At 35.6% G+C, this 19,712-nt stretch overlaps 1 long non-coding RNA gene across 1 annotated transcript in view; it reads left to right on the top strand.

Annotated features, from left to right (window-relative positions):
• Positions 1–19,712, top strand: part of LOC138166514 (uncharacterized) — a 120,911-nt gene that overhangs the window by 13,945 nt on the left and 87,254 nt on the right. The window lies entirely within an intron of this gene.

Below are 19,712 nucleotides of genomic sequence, written 5' to 3'. Positions count from 1 at the left end.
TTTCTTATAGCTCATGTCTTTAATTTCTTTCTTATGTTTTATTCCTATTGCTAGCATTTCTATAATGATGTTAAGTAAGAGTAGGGGAAAAATGTATCCATGATTTCTACTCTTGTACCTACTGAGAAGACTTCTATTGACTTCCTATTGTGAAAAATGTTAGTTTTTGGTTTTAGATATACTTTTTATCATTTAAAACAGCCCCTCTCTGTGCCTTTTAGTGTTTTTTAACATAACTGTTTTATTTTATCAGATATTTTTTCTGCCTATTGATATAATGTATAGATTAGTACATTTTTGTTTTTAATATGATTTTGGTAATTATTTCCCAAATATTGAACCACACTTGCATAAATCCAACTTACTTAGTATTTTTAAAAATAATGCTGTAGTCTTTTTGCTAACATTTTTGAATATTCAGTATAGTAGCATATAATTCTCCTTCTTTGCTTTATTCTTTCCTGCTTTAGGTATTTGGATTATATTTATCTCACAAAAAATGAGTTTGGTAGTGAGTTTTCTATCTCAATTGTTAAGAATAATTTGTGGAGCATAAGTGCTAAATGTTCCTTAAACATTTTATAGAATTCTTCTGTAAATCCCTCTGGACTATGGTTTCTTTTTTTCCTTTGGTAGTTCCTTTTCAGCTAATCCAACTTCACTTTGTAAGATTAATAGCACATTGAATTTTAAACAGCTCTGCCCCACAGTTAGCAATGACAAAATTAAAATGTATTGGTACCAGCATCAAAAGAAATTACCTACCTAAAGGGAGAGAAAATATATTTGAAGTGCTGTCAGAATTTGGCGGCAATGATTCTTTCCAGTTGTGTTTATACCTACTGTAAAACTCTTAGTGACTGGCATTATTGAGGGGGAAACAAAGATATACAGTTAGATCTTGATTAGCACAAAAAATGAATCCCCTTTGAAGTGGTTACATTATCAAATTCATACTGATTATTTCCATTGAGTTGAAACCAGTTACCATAATTTATATAATTATAACTTTGAATACTGCATATTCAAATATATCTGATCACTTTAAGGGATTCATTATTTGCACTAATCAGGACCTAATTGTAGTCTATGGTACTGTAAGTGCTGCTGGTTAGAAAGGAGAATGAAGAGAACAAGGCAAGCTGTGGCCTAATTATGAATGCTCTTGAATGCCATCCTAAGGACTTTGGACGTTATCCTGTAGATAACTGTGAATTGATGAAAGATCTGAGCCGGGAAATGAAATGACATAAGAAGTTTTTTAGAAAAAGGAAGCTGGAAGTCATGGGTAGGGATAAATTGGAGGGGAGAGAGACTCAGGACAGGCAAATTCACTTAGAAGTTATTATAGTAATCCAAGAATGAGGTCATAAATGCCTGAACTAGGATGGTGGCAATGGGAATTGAAAGGAAGGAATATATGTGGGAAATATTAAGAAGGAAGAATCAACAGATTATTTATGGCTAGATGAAATGGACTAAGAATGAATAAAATATGACTTAAGTTTTCAAGCCTGAGTGATTGGAGAAATGATGTTGTCTAGTTGAATTTATTATGAATTTCGGTTTCTATATCTGGAAATAAGTTTGGAGCAAATTTACAAAATTTATTTTTCCATTTCATCCTGTGACATCATAGACATACACAGCTGCATCTATATGAAGCATCAAATAAGACTGCAATGTGGCTGATCAGAACACTTCAGCTGTCTTAAAAATTAATTTTAATTGTTCTGGTAGAATTAATCATATAGTGATTTACCTTGATTATTAAAATGATCAAAAAAGACTGACAACTCTTAATTTCACTTACCCTCTAATTGGCCTCAGTCTTTGCTTTAGAATATAGTATTTATCCAAATATAAATTACTCCCATTATACGTTGACCCTTAAAAGGAGATCTTTATGAGAGAAAAATGGGTTGAAATATGCTGAAAATATATCCTGAAAAATAATATCACATATATAGCATGCATTCAAGTTTCAAACAAGATAGATTTGGGAAAAAGATGTAGCCTATGTTCAAACTAATATAATATTTAATTATAACTGGTCATTCAAAAATGAAGACTGAATGTGCATTTGAAATTCAAACTACCATAATAAAGCATGAGACAATAGTAAGCAGAAATAAACAAGTTTAGAATTTAGGGGGTAACCACAAATCAACTTGTAGATAAAAATGAAATTTTCAGTTAGCCAAGAATGTAATGACTATATGTAAGGCTATGATTATATGTATTATCTTATCTTGTAAGTTGTGAACCTGAATTCTTTTTATTTGGTTACACACACACACACACACACACACACACACACAAACACACCCTTTCTTCTTTTCTCATTTGCAAGTAGCAAAAGGTAATTCCTCTGAAAGCTCATTCAGTCACAGTGTTTATATCCAGTAGCAAACTCAGATTTAAAGTGATCTTTAAAGAGGGTTTGAATAGGAAAATAAATCAGCATTGGTGTCAGTTTGTCTTATTTCACTAATAGTCACCATGGAAACAAAGTCACTGACCTATTTCTTTTCATACATCTAAGTAAACAATAGGCTTTCCAATTTTTATACATAGTGTTTCCTTAGTACAGCAATTTCCCATCCAGAATGTCTATAAAGGGCCATTTATTGGAAGCTACATTTATTCCTTCCAGGCTTGTTTCTTTCTCTCTCTCTCTCTGTCTCTCTTTTTTTTTCCACCCTCTCCCTCACCATGGATTTTGATCTTGTAAGGAGACACTGAACACACAGCTTCATCATTAGGAGGCCAAATAGTTGCTATTTCAATATGGCCCTACCTATACACATGGGTGCTGATGCTTTTTCTGCTGCCAGGCACTACCAGTCAGATATATATTCAGCAAGACGACATTCATCCATGTCTGAAAATGTTCCCCCCCCCATGAAAAAAAAGCTTGTTTTCAGTTTTCAGATTGATTTCTTTTCAATATACCCCTATGTATAATTGCAAACAGGAATATTGCATATGTATTTACCATACCATCTCTCTAGAAATGAGCAAACCAAATATTAATAAATATTTTTTTTCCCTCTCCACATCCTTTCCCACATTCTCTCTTATATTTGGCTCAGGCCAAACTACTCTAAATATAGAGGTATATTTTTTCCCCAGTGCACATAAGTAACTCTACCATGGCTAGGGAAAGTAATGTATCTGTGTCACCCATACAGTATACCCCTGAGTTCCATTAAAGCAGATAACATTTGGTTTTTTTGACCTGTTCCTTTCCCTCCACCCCCACCCCTCCAGTCCAAGTCTATACTTTCATCTCAACATAAAAAGGAAGTATACCACATTTAACTTTATTTATAGCCTGCTATTTTTATGACCTTTGCAACTCTGACCTTTGCTTAGTATTGTATAATCTAGAGAATTACAGTTGAGATGTTTAAAAAAAATAGTTGCTACTCAGTACCATCACTATACATACAGTCACACAAAGCAACAGGCAGAAGATAACATGATGTTTACAATCCATTTATGATGAAAGGTGATAAAATGGGAATGCCCATTTAAAATTTTTTCCCCCAAATCCATAGCATTTCACAGTTGGAATCTAGCCACTTATTTTACAAATGAGAAGACTGAAACCTAGAAAAGTTAAGTGATTTGCCCAAGGACACATAGGGAGTTAGTAGCAGAATTAAAGAATGGAGGCAGGCCTTACCTAGTACAAGCATTTTCCAGATGTAATAGCACACACACACAATGGACTTCTTACTGAATTATTTTCGGCACTTGTGAGCATTCCAGAGAGCAGCTGCATGCCAGGTCTGCCTCCTTTTGTTTTTCCTTTTATGAAGAACCTTGGGAATGTGCTTTTTAGTTAGTTGTTCCTTCAGAGCATAATGCAGCTGGCTGACATAGGAAAAGTCTACTAACCTTATTACTAAGTGGCACTTAAATATATTTTAAAAAGTTACTTTGCAGAATTTAATTGTGCTTTTTTTGGTTCCAATTTTGAATGTTCCTCACTCCTTATAACCCATTTTCAATTATTCGTGATAGAGAGAGACAGAAAGAGCCTAGAATAATTGAAATATGTAGTTAGTGCCCAAACATCATTGCTAGCAGAGCTAGTAGTCAACCTTGAGGCAACACCTCCTCACTGGCATCCTTGCTTTGCCAAGGTTACCTCCCTCCTTCCCTTTGAGTTTTCCAATTCCCCTTTAAATATTGTCTTTTCTTCATACAATGGAAGTCCCTTGAAGATAGGAACTGTTTTGCTTGTTTTTGTATTTCTAGTTCTCTCTTACTTCCTCCTTTCCCATTGTCTGTCTTTATGTCTCTATCTCACATGGTTTAATGGTAAGTGCACAGTACAACAGTCAGGTGCTCTGGAGTTCTTACTTTTGGCTTTGCCATTATCTTAGATGTGACCCTGTTCTAGTCACTACCTTTCTCCTACGTAAAGTGAGGGTATTAAATTAGATGACCTTTAATGTCCCTTCCAATATGGCTCAACTATTAATCACTAAGCATTTATGAAGCACTTGCTATGTCTCAAGAGCTGTGGTAGGTGCTAGACTCAAAAACAATAATGGAATTCTTTATTCACAACCAGATAAAGCTCCTTTGAATTTCACTTTTTTTCTTTGACCTTATCATTGGTGATATATATCCTCCCTAAGGATCCTATGCAATGTACTAGAGGTCTTCTGGTAGGTCCTTTAATTTCATGGACACCAGTACACTCAGATCACACCACCATTATCTTTTATTTGCTATATGACCGCCTATCTCCTTTTCCACAGAAACATGTATGTGCCACAGAATATTGATGTTCTTTATGGTTTCTTTTTTCCCCCCTTAACCACTTCTTGGGCACAAGGTCTCAATTATTTGGTAGGCTACTTACACTCACCACATGACTTTTTGTTACCCTATGAGTCATCTGTAATTTTACTTCTTTTGAAACATAGTGTTGCCTTCTAGGATAAAATGTGAATTCCCCAGTTTGGCATTCAGATTCCTTCACATTCTGTCTCCAACCTACTTTTTCACAGTTATTTCATATTTCTCCCTTTCAAATGCTCTACATTCTAGGCAAACTAGCCTACCAACAGAACTCTTTGAACTTGGCATTTCAGCTACAACTTCCTTGCCTTCCAGTGTCCCTTATATGTGAAATTCAATCTGTTCTCACATCTGCCTCCTATAATCCTTAACTTTCTTCAAGGCTTATATTAAGTGTGTCACTCCCTTCAGGAGACTTCTTTTCTTATCTCTCTGGTTGCTAGGGTTCACTTCCTTCTCAAATTAACCTTGTATTTATTTCTGTTTACACATTGTATCTTCCAACAGAATATAAGAACATTGAGTGCAGGGATTTAAAAAAATCTTTTTATCACCACCACTTTGAACATAGTAGGTACTTAATTAGTGTTTGTTGAATTGAATTAAATTGTTCTATGATTAATAGTCATATATTATTACTGGGAAAACATTTTAAAAAGATAAACTTTTACAATAGATCTTGGGGTTAATTCAGAGTACCACTTAGTTTCTCAAACATCGTGTATATTGAGGTCCTATTTAATGCGAACCATGGATTCCCTTGAAGTGATCACATTATTAAAATCTGAATTGCATATTTCCATTGGGTTGGAACCAGTTACCTTATTTTACATAATTATAACTTCAAATGGTGTGAATTTGAATATGTGTGACTACCTTAGAGGATTCTTTATTTACACCCATTGGGACCCAGTGTTGTTCTGTTCTCTTCCAACTCATTTCTGAACCCAAACCATTATACATATGTTGAGACTACTCAAGATACAGGTACTGATGGATTGACTCACTGGGTTGCTCATCTAGCCGGATGTCATAACATCTTTACTTTAGTGATCTGTGTTTTTGCTGATGTGGGTAATACTGATACAGATGATAACCTCTCCACCATTCAGTAGGAAGTCTTGGAGGATTGTGTGAATTGTGAAAAATTCATCCTATTTTTCTGCCAGTCTGGTGATCTCTGGTCTCTAGATCTCTGGTCCTCTCTGATTTAACTATATACTCAAATGATTCATATACAGTCTATTGCTGGTTCTACGAATTGAATTCTTTTTGACTTTGTATGACCATCCAAACTTGTGCCTGGCTGGCAGAGATATCAAGAACTTAAGATCACCTTCATGTCATGATGCATCAGAAAAGAACTTTAAGAGAGTCTTACTGCATATCATAACATAGGAAATATGTAGACTTAAACCATTTGGTTTTTCTTGAATTGTTAAACTCATCTATTTTGATTGTCTCTGCATCTCATTGAGGAGCTCCTTTGCTGTTCTAGAGTTCAGGGGTGTTACTATTATGCTCTCTGCAAACAGAAGCATCTTAAGGAGTGTATCATAAAGGGCATCTTGTTTTTATTTGGACTCTGCCTAGGCTATGCACTTATTGTTCACCCCTTGTATTCGAAGAGAACCAAAGACATCAGGATGTTGGGGTCAAGGTACTTTGTGTTTGAGTGTGGCTGATCAGTCTACTATGAATTCAGAAGGCTCCACCGCAGACCAGGCACAAATAGTCTGTTTGTAATTTGGGATGGAGATGTCTCTAGATTTACACGTCTCACATTTCCTTTTGTGCTATTGTGATTCTGCTTTGCTGATGGAGCACAGGGCCTTCTTTAATGCAGGCATGCCATGATGGGTGCTTCTGTGCCAGTTTTTCATGTCTCACAATCAATGCTAATTTCTTCAGAGAGACCTTGAAAGTGTCCTTGTATCCCTTCTTCTGACCTCTGTGTGAGCACTTGCTTTGTGCAAGTTCTTCGTAAAATAGTCTTTTAGGTAAATGTGAGCTTGGCATTCAGACTACATGGCCAGTCCACTGGAGTTGTGCTCTCTGCAATAAATTTTGAATGCTTGGCAGTTCAGCATGAGAAATTTTGAATGCTGTGGATAAGTTTACTTGCCTTCGCAGGATATTTCTTATGACAGTGGCAAATGCCTCTACAATCATATGACTGTGTTTGAAATTATGGGTCAGAAGATCATGGTGATATTCATCAAGGACTCTTATATGTATTTCATCACATATACAGTCTTTTTTTTTTTTTAAAGCAATTGGGGTTAAGTAACTTGCTCAAGGTTACACAGCCAGTTATTTCTGGGTGTGGTGCTAAGTATCAGAGCCCGGATTTGATCCCAGGTCATCCTGACTCTGGGGCCGGTGCTCTTACTCATTGCATCACCTGGGGGGGGGGGGTTAAGTAACTTGCTCAAGGTTACATGGCCAGGTGTTGCTGGTTGGGTGCTAAATGTCTGAGCCCAGATTTGATCCATCCCAACTCTGGGGCCAGTGCTCTTACTCACTGTGCTACCTTGTCACCCCGTACATGTATAGTCTTAACATATGAATGGGAACAGTTTGTGGTAGGAGAATTCCTATTATTTCTATCAAATGCTTTAAAAAAAATTAACCACAAATGAACACAGCATATTTTCTTTACCTCTTAGTCAGTTGTTACAGTAAAGTTCTGCTCATTTCCTTCTATTTTTTCACCAGACACTCTTAATACATCAATAGATCATTATCTAAAAGATTTTTATACACATAAGAAAGTAGGAAAGTAGAGTGATGAGGTAAATATCTGCTTCTTGAAAGTATGCTCCATCCCCACATCCTCTTCTTCTAACTGACTGTTTCCTCCTTCCATTTTAAGGAGGATGCCCTGGCTAGTCATGTCTTCTCCAGTATACAATCTTGACCCTCTGGACTGCTCCCCCCTCACATATTCTTCACTTCCTTTCACGTGTTGTCTTCCCCCATCAGAATGTAAGCTCTTTAAGGATACTGACTATCTTTCTGCTATTTTTATTTCCAGCACTTAGAATAGTGCCAGGTACTAAGTGTTTAATAAATGCTTATTGACTTGGTCACTTTTTTGGGGGATAATAATTCTGTCTATGATCTTTTCCATTCTCTTAGACTTTTCCCTTTGAGTTATTTTTTAAAAAATCAAACACAAAAAGAATGTTTTTAAAATTGTGTCACCTCTAGTATAGTGTTCTTTTGTCAATCAACCAGTTAAGCATTTATTAGGTTAACCAGTCAATTAGTATGCATTTATTAAGGTCTTAATATGTGTTAGCCACTATGCCAGGTCTGAGGAATACAAAATAGAAATTCAGTAGTCACGGCACAAGGAGCTCATATTCTTTCAGGAGAGAGAGAGGGAGAGGCAACAGGTACACCCTTTCCAACTTAATTGTCTTGAGGACCATTGTAACTTGGGTACTATGATACTATGTGCCAGGCACTTTCCTGTGTCCTAGAAATACAAATAACAGAAAGATATTCCTTGTTTTCAAAGAGCTTATTCTGATAGGGGAAGACAGGAGTCAGGATTGCTTACTGGAAAGGAATGAGGATATGGCTAGCTTTGGGTACCCTTCTTAAAATGGAGGGAGGAAACAGAGGAATAGGCCACAGGTGATGGAAGACACTTCCAAGCAGTAGTTTAGCTATATACCTAAAACTTTATTTTCCCATTTCTATAAAAATCTTTGTGAGAATGTATGACTGTCAGTGATATGAATAAGTTGCCATAGAACTATACCAAATCTGTTCAATTTCACATCTACTTGTTTGTTGTTCTTTCAGTTTCAAGTATAAATGCTTTCAGCATCATCAGATCTCTTGGTTTCTCATGACAAACTTTTTATAGGCTTGTTTTCCTTTCTACTACTTTAAGGCTTTAATGTTAATGTTCTAACAATGTCCTTAGTAACATTTTATACATATTTATTGCATTATAAACTAGTGTTGTTTTGACTGCCTGGGTAAATAGATCAAGAATTTGCTGAATAATTTCTTCTTTCAAACAAATTAGTTTATATGGAGTAGCCCAAAAATCTTAGAGTCTCCTTAGCTTTAATAGCTTAAAATTGCTTTAAAACTTTAAACACCCTGTATATATATATATGTATATATAATACATATATATGTATATATGTATGTATGTATATACACATATAAAACACAAAATTGTACAAACCTTAGAGCACTGTGTTATTAATGCTTTTAATAACAAGAGTTAACATTATTTTGGCTTCTGTTACGGCAACTATTTTTCAATATTTTGTTTAATTAGGTTGGGTTGGACCTGTTACGGCTACACACAATATTGTTTTTCTTATCTTTATCCTGCTTTGAAGCTGATTTTGAACTTTGTCTAATTAATCAATGATTTAACTTCACACAGAAAGCTAAATCTGATATGATTTGCACTTCAGTGGGTAATGATTGTCAATCTGTTAAGATACAGTTGATTTTATTTTTTTAACTTTTACTTGGTGATGGTTATGGTTGGTGGCTTCCAATTTCCTTCCCAAAGTTAGTGTTCTTGTTATATATATTTAAAGCTTTTGAATACTCTTATAGGCTTTTGACTGCTTTCCTTTCTTCATCACAAACCATATTTTCCAATAAATTTTTTTGTCATCTTCTATGAATGAATGAAAAAGAAATTATTAAGAATTTACCATGTGCAACTACTATGCTGAGTACTGGGGATGGCAATTGGTTGGTAGTTGGTGGTGGTGGTGATGGGAATGGTAGGCTCCTTCTTTGCAAGGAGCCATGTGGATAGGTGTGGGTGCTGGAGTAGAAGCAGGGATAGTGATGTGTTGGGGAGAGGGGAAGGCCAGGGTGCTGTTCTGCTATTCCCACTCTTGAGTTATGTCTACTTTTATATTAAAACCACAAAGTATCAGCTTTCTTGTAAAATTTCTTTACTCTCTAACAAATTTTAGTAAATGTAAAATAATTTTATGTAAGTTTGTTATATATTTAAAAGGAATAGCAAGTTGTACATAATAGACTTGCAGTTTCACATGCAATCTTCTTTTTATTTTACTATGTTATAGAAATGCTTGTTTTATTCCATAAATTAAAATAAAAAATACAAATAAAAATAAGGAATTCTGAAAAAAAAGTTAGTACAATAATTTTCCTTGTTTTTTTAACACTTGCTCATTATGAGCACTGTAAAATGAGATGACCAGATCATGAAATCATATTTTTGTTGCTTTTGTATACACAAACCATTTCTACCAACTATTTATACTTAGTTTGCATTTTTAAAGATGACCTTTGATCCAGATTTCCATTAAAACATAACTCCTTTATCTCTTCTGGTTTCATGTATAGTGAAAATGGCATTCTGGGGGTGATTCAATTCTTCTAACAGTTTTATTGTTATCATTACTAATATCAATGGTAGAGTAACATCCTAGCCTCTTGCTAGTACTCTGAGATCTTGATGTAACCACAGCAGGTTGAGCAATGGCATAGCCTCATGGACCCCCTTGCAACTTAATGCTCAGATTTCAGGTAGCTATTGCATTCAGGGTGGGACCCCCATGGTAAATGGGCTTGAAGCAGTGAGGGCCAAAATGCTAAATGATTGGTCCAGTTATGGATCCTAGTTATAGGACCTAGTTAATAACACTGTTACCTTTGAAGATTTGCAATGTACATTTGCTCCAATCTAATTCTGAAGGAATGATTCTCTTCAGTGAGCTTTTGAAATTTTTTCCATCTGGCAAATTTAGCTTTTTTAAGATATTCTTCTCCTCACTGGCTTTTTGGGCCTCTTTTGCCATTTGAGTTAGTCTATTTTTTAAGGCATTATTTTCTTCAGTCAGGTTGTTGACTCTTTTTTTCATGATTTTCTTGCATCACTCTCATTTCTCTTCTCAATTTTTCCTCCACTTCTCTTACTTGATTTTAAAAATCTTTCTTGATCTCCTCCATGGCCTGTAACCAATTCATATTTTTCTTGGAAGCTTTTGGTGCAGGAGTTATGATATCATTGTCTTCCTCCTGTTCCGTGCTTTGATCCTTTTTGTCCCCAAAAAAGAAATCTAAGATTTGATTGCTGTGCTTGCTTTGCTTTCTTTGCTTACCCATGTTGCCACTCAATTTCTTGACTTTTGAGTGCTTTGCTACAATAGAACTCTGCTTCCAGAATGAAAAGCTTTGTCCCAAGTCACTGGGGTTTTTGCACCTGCTGGAGCTATTAGTTGGGCACCCTCTCTGCAGCCCCCACTAGCTCTGGCTCACTGGTCACACACTCCAGGACCTCTACCCAAGACAGCAATCCAGATCCAAGCAGGTTAAAGCAAGAGTAATTACCCTCTGAATGATTGGTTGTTCCCCCTACAATCTGCAGGCCAGGAGCTCAGAAGCATCCACATGGAGGCGGCTGCACGGCTGCAGCACCTCGTATTGCTTTTTGCCCTGGACCACCTCCCTCCCCCCAGTTCCAACAGAGTTCCGCACTGACCTTTTACTTTGTCTTTGGCATTTATGGGTTGATAATTCTGGAAACTTCCACAGCTGCTGGTGGTCCACTCTCCTGAAGTCCGCTCCAGCTGCTGCTGGTTGGGGCCACACTAAGGCTAAAACCACAGTCTCATGTGAGGCTGGGCTCTGCTCCCAGCATGCTGCAATGGACCCTTCCTGTCTGCCTGCCAGGCTGCCTTCAGCAGGAGATTTGTTTCTCTGTGTCACTTTGTGGGTTCTGTAGCTCTAAAATTTGTTTAGAGTCATATTTTATAGGTATTTGAGGTGGTTATTGGGGGAGCTCATGGAGTTTTCCTGTTTCTATGCTGCCATCTTGGCTCCGCCTCCCCTATATTTTTACTATGATTATCAAAGGATATAATAATAGTGATTAAGGACACAGAATAACTCTCTTTGTGCTCGACAAAGTTGCATCCTAGGTCCCTGTAACAACAATCCATGTGGATGGTGAGAAGCTTGTTAAGTTAGAAGATCAACAGTCTCCCTCCTCCAGATTGCTTTTATCCATCAAATACTGGATATCATCATACGGGAAGGGAGGGGGGTTGCTTGTGCAATTGGCAAAAGCATGGTCTGTGTAATTTGAGATTACCTGTCTCTAGATTCTTCCTTTCTCCTAATTTTATAGTTTTGTTTTTCACAAAGTTAATTTTCTACTGTGCCACCATGATAATTTATTTTGGTCCAAGTATTCCTTATCTGCTATCAAATTAATGTTGTACTTATTATTTTTCCTCATTTTTAGAGAAATACATTCCTTTTTTTTCTTTTTAAAAATCATGTCTTACAGACCAAACTATTTTAACATCAAGAAGTAAAATTCCTGTTGGGATGTTATTTCCCATAAAAGCACTAAACTTGAGTAACTTTTTCTCAGCAAATTCTGAAGCCTTTGCCTTGGAAATTTTTAATTAAAATAAAAGATGTGGCTTGGATCAAAATCTGAATTCATTTACACCAAGTGCATTTGATTAGAACCAAAGAGCAGTGATTAGACAATTCTATTCCTCCTCCCCCTCTGCTTTCCGCTGCCAAGCAAGGAAGGATTGCTTTCCCAGCACCTTAACTTTTTAGTCCTCTAAGAGCAGCACTTAGATCTGAAATCCAGGAAGATTATGCCTAATTTACTCTCTGACTAGATACTAACACAAACAAAGCTTTGTGAGAATGACATGTACCCTAGTGAAATGGACCATCAACTTTCCCTGGGCTAGTTATTTTATTTGTTCTTCTTAGTTCAGTGACCAACCACATGTCTAAGTGCTTTTCCAGTAAATAGTACAGGTCCAGCAGACCAAGTCAAATTAATCTTTTTCCTTTGTTGATGCTATTTTTGTGAGACATAAGTCATAGAGTATTTGAGGAAACTGATCACAACAATTATAACATACAAGCATGAAAAAACATTGACTAAGAAAAACTGTGGGAACTATCTATATGTTCCCTCCTTTATTTATAATAAAAAGGTACCTGGATATGTTGCCTAAAATTCTCTTTCTATGTATAGTATCCTCTGTATTTAAGTATGCTGACATTGCTACAAATTTTAGGGTTCATGATATGGTTTTGATTGAAAATGGTTCTATGCAGATCATACTTTTCTCCTAAGTTTTCCATGCTTCTTGAAACAACTCTGAACTTTAAACTAGTCTCCAGAACATTTTGGCTTGGTGTATCCTTTTACCTCTAACTTATGTTCATGGTCTTGCCTATTTATTTTATTTTATTTTACTTTTTTCTTTTTGGAGGGGCAATTGGGTTAAGTGACTTGCCCAAAGTCACACAGCTAGTTTTGTGTTAAGTGTCTGAGGCCAGATTTGAACTCAGGTCCTCCTGACTCCAGGGCCGGTACTCTATTCACTGCGCCACCTAGCCACCCCTCCTCGCCTATGTAACTTGGAAAATCCTTATTCTTTATTCATGTTTTTAAAATATTTTTGTGTTTGGGTGGTCAAAACAAATTCCTCCTCCAAGGTAGGCACCAAAGATAACTCTTTATTATATTATAAGTTATATATCAATAACTTAATTATTGAGTAGTTTCAGTTATGTCCAACTCTTAGTGACCCCATTTGGGATATTCTTGGCAAAGATACCAAAATAGTTTTCCATTTCCTTCTCCAGCTTATTTTATAGATGAGAAAACTGAGGCAAACAGTAAAGTGACTTGACCAGGGTCATACAGCTAGTAGTAAGTATCTGAGGCCAGATTTGAACTTGGGAAAATGAGTCTTCCTGACTCTCGGCCTAGCATTCTATTCACTGGGTCATCTACCCTACACTTCTCTAAACAAAAATTGATTGAATTAGATTGTACCCATAAAGAATATGGGACAAAAGGAAAGATTGAACCAAAAGTTATGTTTTTTATGTGTCTTCTCCATTAGACTGTGAGCTCTTGGAGGGCAGGGACTATCTTGTGCCTCTCTTTGTACCCCCAGCATTTGGCAGTGTCCCTGGAATGTAGTAGGTACTTAGTAAAGATTTATTGACTAAGTGGATGTCAATTTGTAATGATGTTTCTTACCGATGGGTAAGAAACATCAAAGAATCCTTTGATACCATGCTTTGTAAGCTTGATAACCATTAGGAATAAAGGAATTATCTCATTATTGGTTATCATTATGCCTATATAAAAATTGTTAGCTGTTTTCATGTAATGCCTTAGGCAAAAATATAATGTATTTTATTGTGTAATTTTTTTTTAAGTCTGGAACTGTGGTTTCATTAACATAGGGAGTCCATGGTGAAGAAACTTTCTCTTTCAATTCAAGTTTACACCTGGGTTAGAGGCAGGACTTTAGACAAGATTTTCCTGTTTCCGAGGTGTTTAAAGTTTAATAAACTGCACTATGGGGACAATGACACCTTTCTGTCTGCTAATATTACCAATGTGAGGAAAACTACTTTAAAAAAGTTCAACCTGCTTTGCATATGTGAAAAAATATCATTGATTATATTCACTGAAATCCCTATGTCCAGAACATTTACATTTGAGGTTTGTGGTTGGCCTACCACAAGTATCAACTTTACTGAGACCTAGATCAGGCTAGCAGCCAATAACAGAAGGCCTATTTGGGAGGCAGATTGCTGAATGGAGCTTAGTGAAAGTGGAAGATAGTCTGGCAAGAGTATATTTTTCAAGGAGGATTGCTTTCTGGTTTTCATGAATTCTAGTAAATGAAAGAATGGTTAATGGAGATATATTAGGTCTCAATTCAATCCAAGAAACATTTATTAAATATAAAATCAAGAGCTGTTTCCCTGTAGATAAGTTGATTAAAGGATATAAACAACATTTTTTCAAATGAATTGCAAAAGAACTGGAAATTGTGGTGATGTCTGTCAATTGGTGAATGGCCGAACAAGTTGTGGTATATGATTGTGCTGGAATATTACCATGCTACAAGAAATAATGGGCTAGTTGATTTTAGAAAGGCATGGATAGACTTGCACAAAATATCGAAGAGTGAAATGAGCAGAGCCAAGAGAATGTTGTATACAGTAACAGCAAAATTGTTTTGAGAACTACTTTGAGCAACTAAGTTATTTTGACTATTATAAATACCTAAATTAACTACAGAGGATCTATGAAAGACGATCCTATCTGCATCCAGAGAAAGAGCTGATAAATAGAAGTATGTATATAATGATCTTTCCTATGTATACATATTTGTGTCTAATGATAGCCATCTGTAGGGCCAGGGAGGCAAGGGAGGAAAAAAATTATATGACAAATTTATTATATATTTTAAAGGAATAGCAAGTTGTACATAATAGATTTGGAACTTCATGTACAATCATCTTTAACTCATTCTGCTGTGTTATGGAAATGCTTGTTTTACTTAAGAAATTAAGAACAAAATAAATTTAAAAATTCAAAAACAGATTGCAAACTATAAATGACCAAATGAAAACACATTCCAAAATAACTCTGAGGTTTCCTATACAAACTGGCAAAGATGACAAAAGTTTGGAGCTGCCAAAGTTGGAGAGAGTTTGGAAAGACAGGTGCTGTAAAGTTTCAACCATTGTGGATGTCAGTTTGGTATTATGCAAGAAAAGTGATTAAATCATCCATACCCTTTGACCCAGTGAGCCTACTGACAGAAACGTACCCCAAGAAGATTAAAGGCAAAAACCAGGGTCCCATAAGTACTAACATATTCATAGCAGCACTCTTTTTCATAGGAAAGAACTAGAAGCCAATAGTGTTCTGGTATATGAATGTAATGGTACATTGTCATGTGGTAAGAAATGATGACTTTAAGGAATTTAGAGAAATGTAGGAAGATTTGTATGAATTGATATAGAGCAAATTTAAAAGTCACTGAAAAATAGAATTTAAATACTGAAATCAGTAAAGTTAGAGTAGAATGAAGCATTCCTTCCCCATTCATAGTACAGAGTTGGAGGAATCCTAGGATGTGATAGCATCATTTTATACAATGTATTGTCATATACATAATATTCAATATATTTTATTGCATGCATTGTAAGATTCTGTCACCCTATCAGATATTTTTTCATTAACTGCCTTTCTTTATAATACTCACCTACTCAGTAAACTGCAGTGGCTCCCTCCTATCTCTAGGATTATATACAAACTTTGTTTATTATTTAAAATCCTTCACAACTTGACATGAAAAGAGCTTTCAATCTTGCTGGACATTATTCTCCTCCCCACAGTGATCCAGCCAAACCAGCCTTCCTTCTATTCCTTACATATACAATTCCATCTTCCATAGCTGTTGCTTTTGCACTCGATGTCTGCAATTCACTCTTGCCTTGCCTCTATGTCATAGAATTCTTTTTTTTTTTCAAAATGTTTTTGAAATTCTGTAATGTAATGCCAAGGAAAGGCAACTTCCCAAGGTTCAAAATACCAGCATATGTGCTCTCCATTTTATTCAGTGACCAACCAAGAACAGAGAAGATCAAAACATGACATCATTCCAAATACAGCATTTACTAAATGTGATTAAATAATCTCCAAGGACTACCCCACCCCAGGACCTTCCAATTATTCAATCAATTACAAAGTTCCTGGTCTAAATACTTCTCCACCCCTAGGCTATACCTTCATTTAGTCCACCACAAAGCCCCTCTTCTCAAATGGAGATTAGTTTCCAAACATAAGTAAACTACATTCATTTGTTCAACCACAGAACACAAAAAGGTCAAAAGTTCCCCACCCCTGGATCACAATTGAATCTACCCCAGAGTTACATCAAGTTTAAGCTCAGCACTTAATACCCAAATGGAGGTCTTTTCTTCATCTTGACACGAGGCAAGTTCTCAGCAATCTTAGTTCCTGGGGAGACAAGGCTTAGCAAGGCCACAAGATACATTGCCAGTCCCTTCATGAATTCATCCTCTGTCTGTAGAACAGTCCTAGAACCCCTGAAAACATTAGCAAAACCCTCTCCTAGGATTTCTGTAAACATACAACAAGAAAATCCTTCAGGGCTTCTGAACCAACAGAAAGGTTCCCAGACCCCTGCAACAACAGCACTATCCTTCACCAGTGGACAGTATTCACTCTCTGTCTGCAGGACAGTCTCAGGGCTTCTTAGCCAACAGCCAGGTTCCAGGACTTCTTCAACAGGACAGTCTTTCACCAGTGGACAAATCTGGCAAAAGAACATCAAAACAGACAGACAAAGTACCAGCAAAACAGCCATGTCTCCTCAGTCCTTGGCAGCTCAGGGGGCAGGTCTCAAAAGTCCAGGGCAATTCAAAGCGGCCTCCAGTAATTCTATCAGTCTCTCTCTCTGCCTCCACGAGGTGCTGCTTCCAAAAAGGTCTTCTGCCTCTCTCTTGTCTCTCCAAATCTACGTCACCAGCTCCTCCCAGTTCAGGACTTTCTTTTCACATCAACAAGTCCATCCCACAGGTGGGATTAACAAGCTCTGGGTTTTAACACAATCAATTTGAAAACCAAGCCAATACAGGGGAATCTTTAATTGCCATTACTATCACAAATTCAGATCAAGCACCATCTCCTATCTAAAACCTTTCCCCATCCTCTTAACTGTTAGTGACCTCCCTAACAACATTGAATTTAACCACATTCATTTGTATTTATTCTCCTCACTTTTTGCCCCTGTACATATGCACCTCTCATCTTCCCAGTCCTTGAGAGTAGGGATTGCCTCAATTTTGTTTGTTTGTTTGTTTTTTTAATCTCCATGTCTAGTGCAATGCCTGGAACATAGGTGCTTAACAAATGTTTGTTAATCAATTAATTATTGATTGAAGAGAAGTTCAAATCAGGTAGAGGTAGTACAAAAATAGCTTTGATGTAAAGACAAAAGACATAAATTAAATATACTTTTAAAAATAAGATTAAAGGACTGAACAGGACAAAACCCCATAGAAAATTTCAAAATTAAATAAGAGATTAATAAAACAGAAAATAAAGACCATTTATTTGACAAAAAGTTTTTTTTTGCACTAAAGTAAAAAAAAACCCTAGATAATTTGATATTTAAAAAGAGAGAGGAAAAACAAATTGTTCATATCAGAAAATGAAAAAGAAATTACAGTAATTGAAGAGGGAATAAAGGAAATTATCAAAACTATTTTGTCCAGGTATATGAGAGTAAAACTGAAGACCTACAGGAAATAGATGAATACTTATAAAAATATGAATCACATAGATTAATGAAAGAAGCAATTGACTATTTGAGCAACCCAATGTCAGAAAAAGAAAGTAATCCAGTATCAGAAAAAGAAATTGAACAAGCCACAAATGAATTCTGCCAAGAAACCACATCTAGGACCAAACAGATCTACAAGCGAATTCCAAGAGCAATTAATTCCAATAGTATTCTAGAAACTAGAGAATGTTTTCAATAAGAAGAAGAGCACTCCATTGGATATAACTCTTCTTTACAACTTGACTAATGTTTAATGGGAAGGTATTGTGGAACCTATATCAGATAGCATGCTGCCTTGAGGGGGAGGAGAGAGAGAGAAAAAGAAAATTTGGAACTCAAGGGGTTGTGGAATTGAATGTTGAAAACTAAAAGTAAATTAAAAAATTTTAAAAAGAAAGGGTGACAAAGAACACCAACAAAAAATACACATATGTAAAGATACCGTACAAGTTGAAATGCTTTGTAAATTACAATAAACATTTATAAATTACAATAAACAAAACATAACAAATAAAATAATAACAAAAGCAGTCACCTTCCAATCCCTTTCACTGATACAAATGTGATCAGTATCTAATTCTAAACTAAGCAAATAGAAAGTAGAGAAAGACATGTACAGACCCATATTCCTAAAGAATATTGATACAAAAATTGTAAACAAAATGTTACTCTACAACAACATACCAGAAAAATTACACATTATGACCAAGTTGAATTTATGCCAGAAATTTAGGATTGGTTCAGCAAAAAAGCCCATAAATATAACAAACTATGTTTATCAATAGATACTGAAAAGTCCAATACCTGTTTCTATTAAAAACTATAGAAATCATAAGAATAAATGGACCTTTCTTTAACATGATAAATAATGCCTATATAAATCCTTAAGCTGTAATCATTAAAATGATTTGGTACTAGTTTAGAAAAGAGAGAGGTTGATAAGTGGAACAGATTAGCTTCACAATACAGAAGCAGTCAAACATAGCAGTATAGTGTTTGATAAACTCAAAAACTCCAGTTCAAGGGAAAGAAATTGCTATTTGAGAAAAATTACTAAGAAAACTGGACTGAAGTTGGGCAAAAATTAGGTTCAGATTAACACCTCACACAATATACCAAGATAAGCTTCAGATGGAAATATGACCTAGATATGAAAGGTAACATCATTAACAAATTAGAGGAACAAGGAATAAATTACCCTTTAGATGTATGAATAAGGGAGTTCACAGTGACACTCACACAAGAAAAAAAAATGGATAATTTTGATTATATAAAATTTAAAAAATTTTACACAAACACATCTGCTATTAAAATGATAAAAGAAACAGGGAATTGGGGAAAAATTTTGACAGCAAGTTTCTCTGATAAAGATCTCATATCTAAGCTATAAAAGGAATTGATTCACATTTTTTACATTGCTCATGGGTTGATCAAAACAGTTTAATAAAATGACAATAATACCTAAATTAATTTACTTACTCAGTACAGTTTTCTAAGGAAGGAATCCATGCTATAAACAATGATATAAAATGTTCTAAATCACTAATAATTATAGAAATGCAATTAAATCAACTTCAAGATTCTATGTCATCCATCAAATTGGTAAAAATGACAAATGTTAAAGGGGCTGCAGGGAAAAAAAAATCTATATTAGCACACCATTGTTGAAGCTGTAAATTGAACCAGTTATTCTGGAAAGCAATTTGG

This window comes from Petaurus breviceps, unplaced genomic scaffold (assembly GCF_028583685.1).
Source record: "Petaurus breviceps papuanus isolate PSGF00001 unplaced genomic scaffold, PetGlider_PUasm1.0 224, whole genome shotgun sequence".
In the NCBI taxonomy this organism is placed as follows: Eukaryota; Metazoa; Chordata; class Mammalia; order Diprotodontia; family Petauridae; genus Petaurus; species Petaurus breviceps.
This window is presented reverse-complemented; position numbering and strand designations above follow the sequence as displayed.